Genomic DNA, 19882 nt, shown 5'->3' with positions numbered 1-19882 from the left:
TATATTTGACTTTTATGTGAGAGAAAGAGACAAAATTATTAATAGCTACTTTATATTACAATACATAAACATACCCTTGAAGTAATCTTCATTCGTAAACTGCACACTTTCATATAAGGACTAGACTGCTTCCCCATTTTTAGAAGATATTTCCATACATTTCGTTTTCAACTAAACTGTCATTGAATAGAATTCTATATTGTTTATCCTATTTAGGGAACGAATGAAACGATAAATTACTATTAGGTACGCTTTATCCAAGAATCACATTGAGGCACACAACAATAATCATTCGATTTTTTTTTACATAACTCCATACTCCATAAAAACAAACACGATTTTAATCACGGAAATGTAAGGTTAGGTATTAATGAAAGGTTCAAAATAAATCCGCGATGGCGCTGCAATCTCAAACGAGATCTTATACGTGTCTATACCTACCAAAAATCCACGTGTTAGAGACGAATAAATTCATACGCGTTAAAACCTACCAAAGAGCCACGTTTCAGAAACGAATAAATTCATACGTATAATATACGTATTAAAATTTCGTATCAGTGACGTCATTTTTTGATAGATGTTACGTAACAATACAAAAAAACCTAAATTTAACGTTAATGTAACGTTATCTTGCTAGCTGGGGACACACACACAGACACACACACACACACACACACCCACACACACACACACACACACACACACACACCCACACACACACACACTCACACACACACACACACACACACACACACACACACACACACACACACACACACACACACACACACACACACACACACACACACACACACACACACACACACACACACACACACACACACACACACACACACACACACACACACACACACACACACACACACACACACACACACACACACACACACACACACACACACACACACACACACACACACACACACACACACACACACACACACACACACACACACACACACACACACACACACACACACACACACACACACACACACACACACACACACACACACACACACACACACACACACACACACACACACACACACACACACACACACACACACACACACACACACACACACACACACACACACACACACACACACACACACACACACACACACACACACACACACACACACACACACACACACACACACACACACACACACACACACACACACACACACACACACACACACACACACACACACACACACACACACACACACACACACACACACACACACACACACACACACACACACACACACACACACACACACACACACACACACACACACACACACACACACACACACACACACACACACACACACACACACACACACACACACACACACACACACACACACACACACACACACACACACACACACACACACACACACACACACACACACACACACACACACACACACACACACACACACACACACACACACACACACACACACACACACACACACACACACACACACACACACACACACACACACACACACACACACACACACACACACACACACACACACACACACACACACACACACACACACACACACACACACACACACACACACACACACACACACACACACACACACACACACACACACACACACACACACACACACACACACACACACACACACACACACACACACACACACACACACACACACACACACACACACACACACACACACACACACACACACACACACACACACACACACACACACACACACACACACACACACACACACACACACACACACACACACACACACACACACACACACACACACACACACACACACACACACACACACACACACACACACACACACACACACACACACACACACACACACACACACACACACACACACACACACACACACACACACACACACACACACACACACACACACACACACACACACACACACACACACACACACACACACACACACACACACACACACACACACACACACACACACACACACACACACACACACACACACACACACACACACACACACACACACACACACACACACACACACACACACACACACACACACACACACACACACACACACACACACACACACACACACACACACACACACACACACACACACACACACACACACACACACACACACACACACACACACACACACACACACACACACACACACACACACACACACACACACACACACACACACACACACACACACACACACACACACACACACACACACACACACACACACACACACACACACACACACACACACACACACACACACACACACACACACACACACACACACACACACACACACACACACACACACACACACACACACACACACACACAACTTGTTAAAGATAAATTAAAATTCTCTCAATGTTATCTGGCATATTATTCTAATTTGTTGATTTCAAAGTGCATTACCTCACCTAACAGTAATATTTTAGTAGGCCTAACACAGTTTATACACCATAATTTTCCTTCATTTTAATTCTAGTGCGTTAAACAAAATTAAAAAAAAAATGGTTACCGAAGATAATAATTTTATCATTCATGGTCCACGACCGAGTGAACTCTTACCTAAGGACTGTTTAGGCAAATTTGTGTTAAATAATTTAATAAACAATCCTACAAATGAGGTTATGGTAAGTTAATTATTAATTATACAGGGTGTTTCATTAAGAATGTCCAATCCCTGAGTTGTAGATTCTAGTTTTAACCCAAATCACTTAAATAAAATGTTGCTCCTTACTGAGTTATGAATTTACAAATTTAAAAACTATTTTTACCCAGTATTTTAAAACTCTTTGACGTATCCTTATCATACTTGGCAAAAAGTATGGCTACTATCAGAGACATACATATTAATAGACCCGGCTAGTTATATGCCACTCAATGCATCGGGGTGTAACGCCAATATCAAGTACGGTGGTCTAGTTATCTTTGTCTGTCGTGTGAGTGTGAGCGTATCTACAAGAGGTGGGAGTAATGGAACGAGACAAACACAGAGGTGGCGGCCATCATATTCTAGAGAGAGAAAGCTAAGCACCGGTAGAGAGAGATAGATAGATCACCGACTCGAACTGTTATTAAATCTATGGCTACTATTATACACCCTACTAAATTATGATAAATAAACGTTTCTAGCTACTACCAGAGGCGTACGACAGGGGATAGTGAATTACTGACCCTTCCCAAATCCTACGCCACTGGGGGAATGACTATCTATTTTAGCTCAAGTTTTCGTTTGTCCAATGTCCAATATTTTTTATGTACTTAAATAATATACTCTTCATTAGTAACGATAATAATTGGTTTTCGAGATATTTGAAATTAAACATGAAGCGACACAGTTATTTTGATTAATTTATGATATGATACCTATATGATTAATATTTAAAAATTATTTGTACCTAGTACTTTAAAACTATTTGACGTATCTTTATCATACTTGACAGAAAGTGTAGGTACTGTATACCCTACTAAATTATGTTAAATAATCGTATCTAGCTAGTACCAGAGGCGTACGACAGGGAAAAGTGACTGTTTGCCACTGAGCAGGGCCCCGTAAGGGTTACTGGCGCCTGTGTGCAAAAAAATTGGCGCCCCTTAAGACATTTTGGATCATGTTTTTTATATATTTTTTGAAGATAGGTAGGTAAGTGCTTGAAATAAAGCAAAAAGTGAACTTTAGAAGTCATATTCATAGTCCATTCACCCAGTCCAGTCAAATATTGAAAAACCTCCGAATTTTAAAGAACCGCTTGGATTGACTTGAAGTTTGGCATACACTAACATGTCAAAGAAAAAAGTGGTATTGTGCCGATATGTGATTTGTCCTAGATATGAGTTTCACCACTTCTCGGAGATGAAAAAACATACGTTAAAAAAATCCGGAATTGGATAAAATATCTAATTTTAAGCCACTTTTGTTCTATCGAGTTTTTTTACTTTTTTGAGTTATTTGCTAGTAAATATGTTCATTTTTTAATAAAAAAACAAGCTTTTAGACAGTAGACTCTGCTACGCAGACGACGCAATATTGATAGCCCAAGATGAAGATAGTCTGCAAAGATTAGTCCACAGTTTAACATAAGAGCAAAAGAATTCAATATGACAATTTCATCTCAGAAAACCAAAACAATAGTAATCAGTAAAGAATCAATTAGATCTTCTTCTTCTTGCAGTACCGTCTTCTATCGGAGGTTGGCTACCATCACAGCAATCTTAACTTTGTTGGCTGCAGCTCTGAATAACTGTATTGAACTGCACCCATACCACTCCCTTTTCCTACGTCCCACATTTCTCTTTCCCGAGATTTTCCCTTGGATTATGAGTCTTAGCAGAGAGTACTTTTCTCCTCTCATTATGTGGCCTAGATACTCCAGTTTTTTTTAATTAGATGTAAAATAGAAATTGATGGTATCAGTATTGAACAAGTAATCTAGATAAAATACCTTGGAATTACATTGTCAAGTTACGGAGACCGGACAAAGAAGTGAAAAATCAAGTACGAAAAGCAAATAGACTGACAGGATGCCTTAATAACACTATAAGTAGAAACCGCCATAACACTGACATGAAGTCAAGAATTTACAAAGCCAGTGTAAGGCCAATAATAATTACTTACGCACAGTGCCGGTTTATCCAATGGGCGCTTGGGGCGGGCGCCCAGGGGCCCGGGCTCCGGAAGGGCCCTAAGGGGCCCGTACCTTTCAGATATAAAAAAATAAAATCGCTAAATGATCTACATATTTTCCGAAAATAATCTCATACGCAGATACGCTATTACACTGCAAGCGCCTATGCTCTCTTGTTACATCTGTTCACGTCTATACACAGTGTCGTAGCCGTAGCCTAGCCCCATTGGGGCACCGTGTCAATGGTTATGGCGGGGCCCTTTTCCAAAAACTACAGAAAGTTGTCAGATTTAGCCATGTCTCGAATTGTATCCAAAATAATCGCTGAAACGGAGTTTTTTAGTTTCTGAGACAATTGTTTCCCTAACTGGAGTACCTTCCAAGTAAACTAATAATTTCATTTTGAATTGTGGGGCTTAAATAGTAATTTATCTCACTTTTGGGCTTTAAAATAAGTTCTTTTAAAATAGAATTATAATTTGATATTAAACGAAAGACAAAAATAGATATACATAAATCTAATTTATAGATAAAGAATAGATTATACTCGAAAATGCCAATATCCAAACAATAGGTACACACCATTTCAAATATTCAAAAGTAAAGCGATTGCAAAAATTGCAATTTGGCATTATACAGTGGCCACACACAGCCAACGGTAAATGGACAATTAGCTAAACAAAGAAACTCTGTTATAACAGCGGGCGGCTTCAGATAGATATTATACCTACATAATACAATAAATATCATTTATAATATATGTATATAGATAAAGAATACATTACACGAAAATGCCAACACCGAAACAATACATACTACTGTTTCAAAACGACCTAGTAGTGAAATTGTAGAATATTTTGTTCAATTTTTTTAAATGGATTTTTGTCAGACACGGAAGAACACACACTAATACTATTCGTAGAGACCATGATAAGGAGCAGACGAGTCAGGTGTTTTTCTCGGTCGACATTTTAAATAGTTAATATATAATGTATAGTCTGTGTTTATAGTATAGCTTACAAGATAGTGTTTACAGTATAGTTTTTCTTGTATAGTTTACAGAATTATTATTAGGATCGATATAATAGAGCACTAAGTCTTAATGCGAAAGTGACTAAATTAATTGCTAAACAAATTGAGAGGTAAGAAAAGTAATATTTTATTTTATTTTATTTTTAACACGTTGATACCCTTACTGATTTCTTTCTTTCTCCCCTTCCTTTTAACCTATCAGGGTGTCGGATTTGGGCTCACTATTTTAATTTCCATTGATTTGTATTGTGCAGTAGAAGTCTTTCATTGACAACACGTCTAAGAGTATTGAAGTGCTACGTCTGGTCCGTTTTGTTCTATGGTTGTGAAACTTGGACAACAAAAGTGAAGAATCTCAACAAATTAGAAGCGTTCGAGTTGTGGTGTTACCGTCGTATGGACGGTCGAACGGTCGAGGACTTGTTTCATATAGCTGCCGACCGAGAAACATTTCATCAGCTTGTTAATACGACGATAGCCAACGGTTGAAACCAAGCACGACACACAAAGAAGAAGATTTTAATTTCCATTCGTCCATATTTTCCATTCTTTCCTGTTTTCTGCCATTATTTTCAATTCCACGAATGATTTTTCTTTAATTTTTTCCGCATCTGCTACTTGCTATATCCATCTTGTTCTGCCTCTTTTTCTTTTTACTATGTTCTTTGCCTCGTAGACTTTTCTTGTAATTCTGTTGGGCTGCATCCTCATCAAACGCCCATACCAGTTCATTTGTCTCTATGTTAGTTTATTTATTATTGGTTCTTGGTTGGCCATTCTCCCAATAGTCTCGTTGCTTAATCTATCCCATTTTGTCTTTCCAACTATCCTTTTATGTCTCATCTCCATTGCATTTATCCTACTCTCATGTTGTTACAGAATTGTCCAGTTTTCGCTTGCATAGAGCACAGTCGGTATCACTATTGTGTTATATATTTTTATTTTTGTGTCTCTTGTAAGTTCTCTTTGTCCCAGTATTAGGGCTAACGCATAGTATAACTTGTTACTTGTTTGATTTCTTTGCTCTATTTGTTATTTAATTTGCATAGTTAATGCATGTGTTTTCTTGTTAAAAAACTGACAACGAGTAGCAATGAAGGGGGCCCCTAAACCTCCAGCGCCCAGGGCCCGAAGTTAGGTTAAACCGGCACTGCTTACGCATCTGAAACAAGACCCGCTACAGCCACAACACAAAGACTACTGGAAACAGCAGAGATGAGAGTACTGAGCAGAATTACAGGAAATACACTGAGAGATCGAAAGAGGAGCGAAGATATCAGAAGACAATGTAACGTACAGTGTATAAACGAATGGACACTAAATAGAAAAAAATAATGGAACAACCACATAACCAGAATGGGGGAGACACGTGTGATCAAAATAGTAAGAGATAAATCACCAATTGGTAGAAGAAGTATCGGCCGACCGCGCAAAATATGGAATGCCAACCTTCCATAGAGGTATCAATCCGCCAATGAACATGCAGAATTGCTTATAAAGAGGAAGAAGAGGAAGAAGAAGAATTATATGGCCAAAGTATTCTGTTTTCCTCCTCTTTTTCTCCTATTTCTAATTCTATTTAATTTATCAACTTTTATTTTTTTTGTTTGTTTTTTTCCAATTTTTTTTGCAATTTTGGACCCAGGGTTTTGGCTCCCCTAAAGGATGGCGCCCGTGTGCATTGCACACTTTGCACATAATATGGTAGCGGGGGCCCTGCCACTGAGTGAATTGATATTTTTGTGTAATTTTTAGATTTTCCAATACTTTTTATTAGTATACTCTTTATAGTATACTCTTCACTCGTAACGAAAAAATCATTAGTTTTCGAGATATTTGAAGTTAAAAATGAAGCGACACAATACATTAATCAAAATAACTCTGCCGTTTCATTTTTAACTTCAAATATCTCGAAAACTAATGGCTTTATCCTTACCAATCAAGAGTATATTATTTACATAGAAAGTATAGGAGAATCGAAAAATTGCGCTAAAATAGTAATTCCTTCAGTGGAGTAAAATTTGGGAGGGGTCAACCATTGACTGTCGTAGTAGGTAAATAGAAACGTTAATTTATCATAATTTAGTAGGGTGTATAGTAGCCACACTTTCTGCCAAGTATGATAAGGATACGTCAAATAGTTTTATAGTCCTGGGTAAAAATACTTAATTTTTAAATAAAACACGCTATAACTCTTGCTATAATAAGCAAGGAGCCATATTTTATTTAAGGGAATGGGTACGAACTTTCGGCTTCAATGCTATTTAAATGGGATCAATTTTTTTCGAATCCTGAGAAAACTAATAAGCATTTCTGAAAAATTTAAACGCAGAATAAAAGATTACGTTATTACCGAGGGCCTAAAGTCCCTGAAAGCTTCTATAACGTTTATTTTAATAAGTTACAGGGGTGAAAAACTAAGAGAAAATTTAGTGTGATTTTTAATTTCAAATATCTGATTCAAAAAAAACTTTTTATTCATTCTAAGGGACTTTCGGCCCTCGGCAATAAAGTAATATTTCATTCTGAGTTTAAATTTTTCAAAAATACTTATTAGTTTTCTCATAATTCGAAAAAAATGATTACATTTAAAATACATTGAAAATTTTGACAGGCGTCAAAATGTTCCTTTTCTCTTAAGTGATTTGGGTTAAATCTTAATATTTTGAGGTCTAGAATCTACAACTCAGAGATTGGACATTCTTAATGAAACACCCTGTATATTACAGGTATACTGATGTTAAAAGTTTTTTTATTGGCATATATTATATTAATCATTCGGCCAGTCGCAGTCAGATTATAGTGTAATGTGTAGTGTGTGTGTTGAATAAATGTCTTGTTATTTAGTAAAGTCGACTTCATTGTCTTTACAAAGAGAAGCTAATTGTTTCGAACTGCTCAGCTTCTTTCTTAAACATAGCAGGGCTATAATACTCAACCTCAATCTGTTTGTGATTCTATTATGTTTAAGGATTTTTTGTATAAATTTTTGTGACTTCCCCTATCAATGTTATTTCGTAATGTTGGATATTTTATCTGATTCTAGAGACTTCTATTTTTCAACTGACCTAGTGCTATACCACTATAATGATTTCCACGGCGTTAATCTGCAAGTTAATTTTTTCATTTAACTGTATATTCGGTGTTAACATTTGCGCATTGTACCCATATGGGCGAGGTAACGAAGCATTAAACCTAGTAATTTTGTGCAGTAAGATGAATCGTCATGCAACTTTTTGCATTCGATTTGAGAGAGTTTTAGGCAATTTTGTGAACTAAATTGATCTCCGGCAAAAATGTTTGTGCATAAGAAAATGCGGGTCTACCCCAAAATCTTGACAGCCAAAATCCCGACAGCCACAATCCCGACAGCCACAATCCCGACGGCCAAAATCCCGACAAGCCAGAATCCCGACAAGCCAAAATCCCGACAGGCCAGAATCCCGACAGGTTTGATAAGTTTATTTTTAACATATAATTACATTTATTTCTTGTTTTTTGTTTATGGCCATCTGTTTTTTATTTTTTGTTACTAAACAAAAGTATTTTGTATTAAAAGTATTAAACAAAAGTCGGAACTTTTACTTATGCGAGGATTGTTGCATGTCGGGATTTTGGTCTGTCGGGATTCTGGCGTGTCGGTATTCTGGCGTGTCGGTGTTTTGGCCGTCGGGATTTTAGCTGTCTGGATTTTGGCTGTCGGGATTTTGGGCGGCACCGAGAAAATGCATTTTCAAAGTGCATCTCTAAGAGATAGAAAATGAAAAATTTAGATCTTAGAAAATGAGAACTGGAAATATTGACGAAAATGAGTTCAATTTTTATACTTGGGGGTTTTAGAGATCACTGAACACGAATTTCATGACTCCGAGGTACCTGGTCCCACGGTGGAACTCGTCGCCTGGAGTCTTATGTTATAGTCATTTAAAATCAGTCAATAAATATTATTCGGAGCGTTTTGGGGGTCGCTGAGCACGAATTTCATGACGGTTATGGTCTCCGAGGTACCTGGTGCCCAAGGTGGAGCTCGTCGCCTGGAGTTTATTGTTATAATCATTCAAAATCAGCTAATAAACATTACATTACATTGGGCCATTGTCAATATTGACCGGTTAATAACGTTATTGATCGGATTTACGTTATTGTCCGTAACATATACAGGGTGTCCCAAAAGTAGCGGGACGATCGAATAATTCGTGAAATGACCATTGGATTGAAAAACTGAAAAACATGTGTTCAAAATTTTAAAAAAATCTATTGAATGACACTAAACACGACCCCCCACTCCACCCCTAGAGGTGGAGTGGGGGTAACTTTAAAATCTTAAATGGAAACTGCCATTTGTTATTGCTGATTTGCATTGCTTACGTAAAAATAAGTAGCTTTTATTCGAAACATTTTTTCAAGTGGATAGATGGCGATATAATCGGAAAAAACGATTTAATACTGTAAGTAAATACCATAGGTAAATTATAGAAACTGTCTAATATCTCGAAAAATACACTTCCAAATAAAAAACCAAGAAGCATGTGTTTTAATCTACACTACCCTCCACTACACCCTCTGGAGGTGGGGCGGGGTAACTTTAAAATCTTAAATAGCAGCCAACATTTTTTACTGCAAATTTGGATTTCCTATGTAAAAATAAGTAACTTTTATTCGGGACATTTTTCCGAATTAGGCAATCCAAATCTGCAATAAAACATGGGAGTTTCCATTTAAGATTTAAAAGTTACCCCCACCCCGCCTCCAGGGGATGCAGTGGGGGGGGGGTCGTGTTAAGTGCCATAAGATAGATTTTTAAAAAATATTGAACACGTATTTTTCAGTTTTTCGATCCTATCTTCATTTCGCGAATTATTCGATCGTCCAGCTACTTTTGGGACATCCTATATATGTTACGGACAATAACGTAAATCCAGTCAACAACATTATTAACCGGTCAATATCGACAATAGCCCAATGTAATGGAATGTTTATTGACTGATTTTGAATGATTATAACATTAAACTCCAAGCGACGAATTCCACCCTGGGCACCAGGTACCTCGGAAACCATCACCGTCATAGAATTCGTGCTCAGCGACTCCCAAAACGACCCGAGTAACATTCATTGACTGATATTGAATGACTATAAAATAAAACTCCAGGCGACGAGTTCCACCCTTGGTACTAGATACCTCGGAGCCCATCGTCGTCATCAAATTCGTGTTCAGTGACCTTTAAAACCCCCAAGTAATAAAATGAAACTCATTCCCGTCAATATTTCCTGAGTTCCAAACTTTTCATTTTCCATCGCTTCGAGACGCACTTTGAAAATGCATTTTCTTATGCACAAAATTTTTTGTCTGAGATCAATTTATTTTACAAAATTTCCTGACACTCTCCTGAATCGAATGCAAAACGTTGCATGACAATTCATCTTACTGCACAAAATTCCTAGGTTTTGGGCTTTTTAGTGCTTCCTTGCTTCTCCTAATAGATAATTCTGTTAGGTATTCTGTCCACGTAGGTATAACTTACATGTATACTTACTATCTTATTGACTTCATTGCGTTTAGTTCTTACTGTTTCCCATATTTGCTTCTAAATTGAAAATATATATAATAAGATAACTAACTTAAGTACATACTATCGGTTTATAACAGACGGCTCCAAAAAAACTTTTTTGCACATTACTAAATTCTCTATACGGATGGGCATAATAATATGGGTCTTGCAACCCTGTTAAAATTTCTTATTTAACACGTTGACGGGCAGAACGTCTATAGACGTCTAATTCCCATTGATGTAATGTGACACAACGTCTATAGACGACAAGTATTTAAAATAACGACTTGTGACAAAAAATCAGTGTCAAAAAATGTCACATTACATCTACGATGCATATTAAATGTGACACGATGCCCATGGTCGTCGTCCACATGTTTACAAAAAATGTTAAAAAACTCATTATTTCCATAAACTATAAGCGCTAAAAGAATTTCCCTGTTCTACTTTGCAAAATATGTACATACATATACTGTCACAACACTTGCTTATACATTTGACGCACTGCCTGTCAACGTGTTAATAAAAATATTTCTTTTACGTAGCATACAACTAATCTTCTGTTTGTGTTTTAGCTTAATGTACAATCCGGACAATCCATTTCATATTCACAGATTCTTCAAGATACCTGTAATTTGGCTGAATCTCTGCGAAAATATGGTTGTACGCAAGACACCATCATAGGACTTTGCAGTGAGAACCATCTCAAGTTTTTTGTACCCTTGTTAGCAGCAACTTGCTTGGGATCTGTAATAGTACCTATTAACCCAGCTTATGTTCACGATGAACTTCGACACGTTTTGAATCTGACAAAACCACAAATTTTATTTTGTTCAAAACTAACTCTTTCGAAATTTAGTAAAGGCGAATATAATTTTATAGAAAAAATATTCTGTATAGACTCAAATGTGTCCAATATTGAAACAGCTGAAGAATTTGTCAGTAAACAACTTAATAGCAAGCCGGTGGATTCTAAAAGATTTGAAATGTTTAGTGGAAATCCAGAAACTCATTTAACGGCCATTATGACCTCATCCGGGACTACAGGATTGCCCAAAGGAGTTATGTTGACCGATCATAATTTTGAAGCTAGAATTTTACAATTTCGGTAACTAATTTACAAAATTATGTACTTCTTAAACGTACAGTTCAAGGACTTATTCTTTAATTGAAATTTAAATTATTATGTACCTACTTATCATTTATGGCAGGGGAGACCAAGCGGGGATTTTTGCAGTTACTCGAGCTCGTCAGATTATCACATGGAGAGAAGACTTGTACCCTGTAAATGTACCTCTACCATATAATGGGCTCTTAATACAGGCGAGTGCGTTAAGGGGGGTCCGAAAAAAAAATCTTTCCTTAGAATAACTTGAAATCGTCAGAATAAGATAAGGTAAGTTAAGTATGTACATGCAAAATAGCGTCTATTTAAAAAATCTGAGATTTGAAAGGTGCGGAAGGAAACGAGCGAGTCACAAAGTTTCACAAAAAAGCGAATATTTCGCGAAATGAACGTCAGATCGAAAAACTAAAAAATTCGTGTTCAATATTTTTCAAAAATCTATCGAATGATACTAAACACGACCCCCACGGAGAGGGGTAGGGGTATATCTAAATTTTAAATACGAATCCAGCTATATTTCGCAAAATGAACATCATATCGAAAAACTGCAAAATACACGTAGGTCAATATTTTTGAAAAATCTATCGAATGGCCCAAACATGACCCTACACGGAGCTGGGGTGTGGGGTTACTTTAAAATCTTAAATAGGAGCCCCCAATTTTTATTGCATATTTGGATTCTTTACATAAAAATAAGCAACTTTTCGAGCAAAATCGAGCGAAAAAAACGATTGGTGGAAATAGAAATTTAAATTAAAAAATGGAAAGTCCCCTTCTTCTTCTTTAAGTACCGTGCCCAAATTTTTAGGCGTAGGTAGCTTCCATAACAATTTGCCGATATCGTTCTCGATCTTGTGCGGCATGTAACAATTGATCTGCTGATAAGCCAGTCCATTGACGAAGGTTTCGGAGCCATGAATATTTCTTTCGACCAATTCCTCTTTTTCCGTCAATCTTTCCATTGAGTATTAACTGCAGCATCCTGTATCTGCTACCTCTCATTATATGCCGCAGATATTCAAGATTTCTCTTTTTTATCATCTTCATTAAGTCACCTTCGCCTTGACCTACTCTGTTTAAGACTTCTCTGTTGGAAATGCGTTGAACCCAAGATATTCTGAGCATTCTACGATACGACCACATCTCAAAGGCTTCTAATTTGTTCATCATGTTAACCTTCATGATCCAGGTTTCACATCCATATAGTAATACAGGATACACATAACATTTTAGGAACTTGATTCTTAGTTGTAAGTTCAGCTGAGAGTTGCTCAGAATAGATCTAAGTTTCATAAATGCTCCTCTTGCAATTTCTATACGAGTTTTAATTTCTTCATCCGGATTTAGTGTCTCGTTTATCCAACATCCTAGGTATTTAAAATGGTTAACTTTTGTTATTGATTCATCATTGACAATTAGTTGCATAGGGCCGACGTCTTGTTTACTAACCACAAGTAACTTTGTCTTTGTTGCATTTATGTTAAGTCCGTTATTGGAGCATTCTCTAGTGACTCGATCTATAAGGAATTGAAGATCTTCGATATTTTCAGCCATGATCGCGGTGTCGTCTGCATATCTGATGTTGTTAATAGTTTCTCCCCCGATTCGAACTCCACATTGTCCTTCCAAGGCTTCATTAAAATTTATTTCTGAGTATACGTTAAACAAAGTTGGGGATAACACACAACCCTGTCTGACACCTCTTTGAATGCAAATTTTGTCTGTTTCTTTGCCGTCTACCAGAATAGAAGCTTCTTGATTCCAATATAGATGTTGTAAAAGTCTCAGATCTTTATCGTCTATTCCAATCATTTCTAGATATTCAAACAACCTATCATGTTGAACTCTATCAAACGCCTTCTCAAAATCTATAAAGCAGACGTAAATTGGTTTCTGTACTTCCCATGATCTTTGAAGTAATGTTAACATTGAGAACAAAGCTTCCCTTGTTCCCAATCCTTCTCTGAAACCGAATTGTTTGTTTCCCATTGTCTCTTCACATTTCTGCTTGATTCTATTAAGAATTACCTTAAGAAGTAGCTTGAGAGAGTGGCTCATGAGACTAATTAGTCTAAAGTCTTTACATGATGATGTATTAGGCTTTTTTGGGAGTGGAATAAATGTAGGCTCTAACCATATCTGTGGCATCATGCCAGTCTCGTATATATGGTTATAAATGTTTGTTAGTTGTGAGACATTGTCGTCATCCAGAAGTTTGAGCCAGTCTGATGGTATTTGGTCAGGGCCTGGAGATTTCCCATTTTTGCTCTGTTTGATGGTTTTCTCTACTTCCGCTTTTAAAATACTAGGACCAGTATTCGTATACTTTGTGGTGTTAACTGGTGGCCTCGTATTCAGGAAGAGCTCTTTTATATAGTTAGTCCATTCTTCCTTTTTTTCATCCAAGTCGAGAATTATTTTACCTTTGGAGTTTCTCATAAAGTGAGGAGTTCTTTTTCTCTGAGTGTAGGTAATTTCTTTAAGCTTTTTATGTATATTAAACTCGTCATGTTTTCTTTGTAGTTCTTCCATTTCACGACATCTTTGTTCCATCCAGTCCTCTTTTGCTCGCTTAACCTCGTATCTTATTTGTCGATATATCTCTCTATACCGAATCTCGTCTTTGTTTTTCCAATTTCTTCTTTGTTGAATAAGATCTAGTATTTTATCGGTCATCCAATCCTTTTTCTTTATTGGGTCTTTTTCTGATTTCAAAACTTCGTTTGCTATGGGGACCATGGCGGAATTCATGATATCTAGATTTTGACCGATATTTTCTTGTCCAGATCTTTCTAACTGTTTTTTAATCTCACGATTTATCTTATTTCCGAACTCATCTGATATTACGGCATTTCTTAGGAGTCGAGTATTAGGTTTCTTCTGCGTTGTGGGGGCTTTTATTCTTTTTAGTTTTAGTTTGAATCCAGCACAGAGCAGATTATGGTTAGTTGCTGCGTCTGCACTTAGGTATGTTTTTGCAGATGTAATACTGTTTCTAAACCTTCTATTAATGATAATGTAGTCAATTTGATTTCTGACTATCTTTCCCTCTTGATCAGCTGGAGATTTCCAGGTATATAGTCGTCTTTTAGGTTGCTGAAACAAAGTATTTGCTATAATGCATTTCTCTTCTTGGCAGAACTGTATTAGTCTTTGCCCTCTTTCGTTCCTTTCTCCAAGTCCATACTTTCCGGTTATATCTTGTGTGATTTCGGCACCAACTTTTGAGTTGAAGTCTCCCATAATAATTGTAGCTTCATGTTTTTTTGTGCTCCGGAGAATTTGTTTAATTTGGCTGTAGAATTGCTCAATTTCTTCATCTGGTTTGTCAGCTGTTGGCGCATAGACTTGTATTATATTAATATTCAGTAGTTTATTTTGCAGAAAGTCCCCTACTTTATGAAAAACTTTACTTAACTTTTTTTGGTTTTAGGACCGACTCTTCACTACCCAATCGGTCCCCATAACGCTCGAGTAACTGCAAATTTAGCATACTTTTCTCCCCTACTATTACGGCACGATAAGAATTTATTTAAAAAGATTTCAACAAAATTGTTAATTTCTTGAAGGTCTTACTGCGACGGATGACACAAATTACTCTATTTGGAAACTCTCAAAAAAACTTAAACATCAGATCAAGCATGATGGTCCCATTAGAAAGGAAGATGGTAATTGGGCCAAGGCAGATGACGATAAAGCCCAAGCTTTCGCTAATCATCTCAGGCAAGTTTTTCAACCTCATCCCAGAATTGTTTCTACGGAAGAAGAAGAATTCATTCACAAGAGCTTAGATGTACCCTACCAGATGTCACCTCCTATTGAAAATATCAAAATAAATGAAATTAAAGATTTAGTTTAAAATCTTAATATTAAAAAAGCTCCAGGGTATGATTTAATATCGGGAAAAATCTGCAAAAACTTACCTGAAGAAGGACTTCGGTTGGTTATGTACATATTCAACGCTATAATAAAGTTAGGCTATTTTCCGTTTCAATGGAAAATGGCACAAATTATTCTAATACCGAAATCAAATAAAGATCCACAGGAACTATCATCTTATCGTCCAATCAGTTTGCTTCCCATTATCTCTAAGATATTTGAAAGGTTACTCCTTCAAAGAATGAATCCTATAATTGAGAGACAAAAGTTGATACCGGAGTACCAGTTTGGATTCAGGCAACAACATGGAACAATTGAGCAGGTATACAGGGTTGCCAAAGTAGCAAGAGATGCAATTGAAAAGGAAGAATATTGCACTGCAGCCTTTTTGGATGTCTTACAAGCATTTGATAAGGTATGGCATGATGGGCTGCTATCTAAAGTAAAAACTCATTTTCCCCATCTTCTCTATACACTTCTGAGATCCTATCTTACCAATCGATACTTCCAGTTTAGACATAATGAAGCAGTATCAAACATAACTCCAATTCTATCAGGAGTAGGTACCCCAGGGCACGAATCAGATACGAAATTGTTCCTTTCAAGAGAAGGTTCAACTTTACTAAAGCAAAATGGGAAAAATTCTCTGAAACATTGGATCAAGAAGTTTCCCAGCTAGAACCTTGCCCTGATTCATACGATAAATTTCTAGAAATCGTAAAGCAAGTATTACGGAAATTTATCCCTAGAGGTTGTCGAACTGAGTACATAGCGGGGCTCAATGAAGAATCTAAACCCCTACTTAAAAGATACGAACAGCTATATGAAGAAGACCCTTTCTCGGAAGCGACAATACAGGCTGGGGAGGAAATGTTACATGCGATATCCGCCAACAGAACGGAAAGGTGGTGCAAGCTGGTCACGAGTCTGGACATGAAACAAAACAGCAAACGTGCCTGGAAGCTGATTCGGAATCTTGGCAACGATCCCGCTGCTCCGGCAGTCAACATGACAGAAGTCACACCCGATCAGATAGCCCATCATCTTCTAATGAACGGTAAGACGACATCAAGAAAGAACAAGGTGAGAGCTCAACGGAATATCGACGAAGAAAGAGATGTTCTAGGTACCTCTTTTTGTCTAGAGGAGATGAGAGGCGCGATCCATCAAATGAAAGATAATAAAGCAGCTGGCCTGGACGACATACGAACAGAGCAAATAAAGAACTTTGGACTAAAAACCGTAGAGTGGCTCGTAAAAATGATGAATTGCTGCATCCGTACATTACAAATCCCCAAAATCTGGAGAAAAGCTAGAGTGGTAGCCCTCTTACAACCAGGGAAGGATCCGGCGGATACAAAGAGTTTTAGACCTGTATCTCTATTGTGCCACCTTTTCAAGGCCTTTGAAAGAATGATACTGAACCGGATCGCAGAATATGTGGAGACTAAAATTATTCCAGAACAAGCAGGATTCAGGCCCGGAAAGTGCTGCTGCAGTCAAATTCTTAATCTCACTCAACATATTGAAGATGGTTTTGAACGGAAGGAAATAACAGGAGTAGCGTTCATAGACCTAACTGCCGCCTATGATACAGTTAACCATCAACGGCTACTCGCAAAACTCTACGAAACTACAAAGGATTTCCGACTAACAAGGTTAGTGAAATGTCTCCTCCAGAATAGACGCTTCTACGTAACGCTCCAGTCCAAGAACAGTCGGTGGAGGGACCAAAAAAATGGGCTACCACAGGGAAGTGTCCTCGCGCCGATTCTATACAACATATACACCAACGACCAACCCATACACCAACAAACAAGGCAATTTATTTACGCTGATGATACAGCGGTGGCAGCTCAGGGAAGAACCTTCAATGAAGTCGAAGTGAAACTGACAGATGCCCTGGGAGACTTAGCTCTATACTATGATAAAAACCATCTGAAACCCAATCCCACAAAAACCCAGGTATGTGCTTTCCACCTGAGAAACAAGCATGCCCGAAGGTCGCTGGAGGTGGAATGGCGTGGTCAGATGCTGGAACACAACAAGACGCCAAAATACCTTGGCGTCAGTGGCGGCTCGTGATTTTTACAATAGGGGAGGCTATACCTAACTGTAAAATATCTAGACAAATTTGCACTAGCAAAAAAATGCGCCAAAAAATGTAATTTAAGGCCCCATCTTTTGACCATTTTTTATTTACATTTCATAATATCAACCTAATTCATAATTTCATGATATCATTTTAAAAATAGTTAGTCTAATAGTAAAAGTTTAATACCAAAGTTTGTGTCGTTTATTTGTTAACAATTCCATCTATTTGTAAATAGATACCTATGCATATCAAAATAAATACAGATTTGAAGTTTTGCAGTCCATACATAATGAAGCTTCAAATTTTTTAAGATACCTACTCAACTGAATTTTTTTAATTCTAAACGCGGCCTACTGCGAATTCAAAAACACGATAAATTACCGATATTTTGCTTAGAGTTAGAGATATCGGAAAAAGTTATTTGAGCAAGTTGTTCCAAATATTATTATAACCCCACATACCAAATTTCATAACAAAATTCGCACTTTTAGATTTTTCATTATTTTTAGCCAGGACCCTAAAATTCGTTGTCCCGAGACGCACCCAACCACCCAACGGAGCTGAGAATCTACTCTGCCTCCCTTGGTATATCTCCGGGCAGCGTGTGATGGCGCCGTAGCAGTGTTGCCAATGGCATTTCTCTAAATTATCCGATGATCGCTAGAAAAATATCCGATTTGTCACGAAAAGGTACGCTAGGTTAAAAATTATTCTGTTATTAAAATAAATGTTGCCAATGTTATTCTTTTAGTCCCCTTAACAATCATCAAATAACAAAATCCGTTGTTCGTACGCCAATCAGTTGATTGTAATCTGATAATTAACATAATTGATTGATTAATTAATTATTAATTATCAATTAACGTAACAATTATTAACATAATTGATTAATTAATCAATTAATCTCATAATTGCAATCAATTATGTTTTCAGCAACCCAATCAAAGTTGACATTGACAGTAATTAAATATTTGATAATGATCAGTTGATTCCATTTCTGATTAGCGTTCGAACAACCGGCCCGTTAATCTACTGGATTCTCTATTTCACAGTTTAAAAATTTTCGTTTATAGATGAAAATCTCGTATCCTAGCTGATTAATACCTAATTCATGTATGTAAATACTATTTACTTACTATTATTATATTATTCGTATTTTGTATTATCGTAAGTTTTAAATTCTAAATAAATAAATAAATCTAAATATTTCATTATTTGGATCGTTATATTAATTTATTATAATTATTTAAGTAAAAAAAACTTTTAAATATTATTTTATTAAAACGTAATAACTACCTAAAACTAGTTACTGGAAAAATAAATAATAAATAAATCCATACAAAATAAACTACAGCTACATTAATAGCATAGGCGCAAAATTTCTGGTCAATGCTTTTAAAATGCATTATTTTTTTTCGAGTCCTGAGAAAGCTAATAAGTATTATTTAAAAATTTAAACGC

The 19882-nt window shown here is 36.9% G+C and overlaps 1 pseudogene; it reads left to right on the top strand.

Moving 5' to 3' along the window:
• The first annotated feature begins 2622 nt into the window (after window positions 1–2622).
• LOC126886231 (luciferin 4-monooxygenase-like) overlaps window positions 2623–19882 on the top strand; it is a 65041-nt pseudogene continuing 47781 nt past the window's right edge.

This window comes from Diabrotica virgifera, chromosome 6 (assembly GCF_917563875.1).
Source record: "Diabrotica virgifera virgifera chromosome 6, PGI_DIABVI_V3a".
Classification (NCBI taxonomy): Eukaryota; Metazoa; Arthropoda; class Insecta; order Coleoptera; family Chrysomelidae; genus Diabrotica; species Diabrotica virgifera.
Note: the sequence above shows the minus strand (reverse complement) of the source record. Positions and strands in the feature narration are given on the sequence as shown.